Consider the following 3,793-nt stretch of genomic DNA (forward strand, 5'->3'; position numbering starts at 1 on the left):
GTCTTGGCGAAAGAAAGCCTTTTTGTACAACTTCATAAAGTTTGCTGTAACTTTTGATAGAAGGCTCAGATATACGTATTTATGGCTTTATCTAATAGAATTCAATATCCCCGTGTTGGGCAAACAGGGCTGTTTGAGTTAAGATTTAAAAGTTATTCACAAGATGAAAACCTATACTTTGTTTCGTGTGATAACTCCATTCAAATGCATGTAATAGTCAGAAACGCACTGTCTTGGCGAAAGAAAGCCTTTTTGTACAACTTCATGAAGTTTGCTGTAACTTTTGATAGAAGGCTCAGATATACGTATTTATGGCTTTGTCTTATAGAATTCAATATCCCCGTGTTGGGCAAACAGGGCTGTTTGAGTTAAGATTTTCAAGTTATTCACAAGTTGAAAACCTATACTTTGTTTCGTGCGAGAACTCCATTCAAATGCATGTATCAGTGAGAAACGCACTGTCTTGGCGAAAGAAAGCGTTTTTGTACAACTTCATGAAGTTAGCTCTAACTTTTTATAGAAGACTCATATATTCGTATTTATTGATTTATCTTATAGAATTCAATATCCCTGTGTTGAGCAAACCGGTTTCGCAGCTGATTGAGTTAAGATTTTCAAGTTATTCACAAGATGAAAACCTATACTTTGTTTCGTGCGAGAACTCCATTCAAATGCATGTATCAGTGAGAAACGCACTGTCTTGGCGAAAGAAAGCCTTTTTGTACAACTTCACGAAGTTTGCTGTAACTTTTGATAGAAGGCTCATATATGCGTATTCATGGCTATATCTAATAGAATTCAACATCCCCGTGTTGGGCAAACAGGTTTTGCAGGTGTTTGACTTAAGATTTTCAAGTTATTCACAAGATGAAAACCTATACGTTGTTTCGTGCGAGAACTCCATTCAAATGCATGTATCAGTGAGAAACGCACTGTCTTGGCGAAAGAAAGCCTTTTTGTACAACTTCATAAACATAGCTATAACTTTTGATAGAAGGCTCATATATGCGTATTTATGGCTCTATCTAATAGAATTCAACATCCCCGTGTTGGGCAAACAGGTTTTGCAGGTGTTTGACTTAAGATTTTCAAGTTATTCACAAGACGAAAACCTATACTTTGTTTCGTGCGAGAACTCCATTCAAATGCATGTAATAGTCAGAAACGCACTGTCTTGGCGAAAGAAGGCCTTTTTGTACAACTTCACGAAGTTTGCTGTAACTTTTGATAGAAGGCTCATATATGCGTATTTATGGCTTTATCTAATAGAATTCAACATCCCCGTGTTGGGCAAACAGGGCTGTTTGACTTAAGATTTTCAAGTTATTCACAAGATGAAAACCTATACGTTGTTTCGTGCGAGAACTCCATTCAAATGCATGTAATAGTCTGAAACGCACTGTCTTGGCAAAAGAAAGCCTTTTTGTACAACTTCATGAAGTTAGCTCTAACTTTTGATAGAAGGCTCATATATGCGTATTTATGGCTTTATCTAATAGAATTCAACATCCCCGTGTTGGGCAAACAGGTTTTGCAGGTGTTTGACTTAAGATTTTCAAGTTATTCACAAGACGAAAACCTATACTTTGTTTCGTGCGAGAACTCCATTCAAATGCATGTAATAGTCAGAAACGCACTGTCTTGGCGAAAGAAGGCCTTTTTGTACAACTTCACGAAGTTTGCTGTAACTTTTGATAGAAGGCTCATATATGCGTATTTATGGCTTTATCTAATAGAATTCAACATCCCCGTGTTGGGCAAACAGGGCTGTTTGACTTAAGATTTTCAAGTTATTCACAAGATGAAAACCTATACGTTGTTTCGTGCGAGAACTCCATTCAAATGCATGTAATAGTCAGAAACGCACTGTCTTGGCGAAAGGAAGCCTTTTTGTACAACTTCATAAACATAGCTATAACTTTTGATAGAAGGCTCATATATGCGTATTTATGGCTTTATCTAATAGAATTCAACATCCCCGTGTTGGGCAAACAGGGCTGTTTGACTTAAGATTTTCAAGTTATGCACAAGATGAAAACCTACACCTTGTTTCGTGCGAGAACTCCATTCAAATGTATGTAATAGTCAGAAACGCACTGTCTTGGCGAAAGAAAGCCTTTTTGTACAACTTCATGAAGTTTGCTCTAACTTTTGATAGAAGGCTCATATATTTGTATTTATCGCTTTATCTAATAGAATTCAACATCCCCGTGTTGGGTAAAGTGGTTTTGCAGGTGTTTGACTTAAGATTTTCAAGTTATTCACAAGATGAAACCCTATACTTTGTTTCGTGCGAGAAGTCCATTCAAATGCACGTATCAGTGAGAAACGCACTGTCTTGGCGAAAGAAAGCGTTTTTGTACAACTTCATGAAGTTTGCTCTAACTTTTGATAGAAGGCTGATATATTTGTATTTATCGCTTTATCTAATAGAATTCAACATCCCCGTGTTGGGCAACCTGGTTTTGCAGGTGTTTGACTTAAGATTTTCAAGTTATTCACAAGATGAAACCCTATACTTTGTTTCGTGCGAGAACTCCATTCAAATGCATGTATCAGTGAGAAACGCACTGTCTTGGCGAAAGAAAGCGTTTTTGTACAACTTCATGAAGTTAGCTGTAACTTTTGATAGAAGGCTCATATATGCGTATTTATGGCTTTATCTAATAGAATTCAACATCCCCGTGTTGGGTAAAGTGGTTTTGCAGGTGTTTGACTTAAGATTTTCAAGTTATTCACAAGATGAAAACCTATACTTTGTTTCGTGCGAGAACTCCATTCAAATGCATGTAATAGTCAGAAACGCACTGTCTTGGCGAAAGAAAGCGTTTTTGTACAACTTCATGAAGTTAGCTCTAACTTTTGATAGAAGACTCATATATGCGTATTTATTGCTTTATCTTATAGAATTCAATATCCCCGTGTTGGGCAAACAGGGCTGTTTGAGTTAAGATTTTCAAGTTATTCACAAGATGAAAACCTAGACTTTGTTTCGTGCGAAAACTCCATTCAAATGCATGTATCAGTGAGAAACGCACTGTCTTGGCGAAAGAAAGCCTTTTTGTACAACTTCATAAACATAGCTATAACTTTTGATAGCAGGCTCATATATGCGTATTTATTGCTTTATCTTATAGAATTCAATATCCCCGTGTTGGGCAAACAGGTTTCGCAGCTGATTGAGTTAAGATTTTCAAGTTATTCACAAGATGAAAACCTATACTTTGTTTCGTGCGAGAACTCCATTCAAATGCATGTATCAGTGAGAAACGCACTGTCTTGGCGAAAGAAAGCGTTTTTGTACAACTTCATGAAGTTTGCTGTAACTTTTGATAGAAGGCTCAGATATACGTATTTATGGCTTTGTCTTATATAATTCAATATCCCCGTGTTGAGCAAACAGGTTTCGCAGCTGTTTGACTTAAGATTTTCAAGTTATTCACAAGATGAAAACCTATACTTTGTTTCGTGCGAGAACGCCATTCAAATGCATGTAATAGTCAGAAACGCACTGTCTTGGCGAAAGGAAGCGTTTTTGTACAACTTCATAAACATAGCTCTAACTTTTAATAGAAGACTCATATATGCGTATTTATGGCTCTATCTAATAGAATTCAACATCCCCGTGTTGGGCAAACAGGGCTGTTTGAGTTAAGATTTTCAAGTTATTCACAAGACGAAAACCTATACTTTGTTTCGTGCGAGAACTCCATTCAAATGCATGTAATAGTCTGAAACGCACTGTCTAGGCGAAAGAAAGCGTTTTTGTACAACTTCATGAAGTTAGCTCTAA

The sequence above is a fragment of the Perissodus microlepis genome, chromosome 22, assembly GCF_051167445.1.
Source record: "Perissodus microlepis isolate ML-2025 ecotype Zambia chromosome 22, ASM5116744v1, whole genome shotgun sequence".
NCBI lineage: Eukaryota > Metazoa > Chordata > Actinopteri > Cichliformes > Cichlidae > Perissodus > Perissodus microlepis.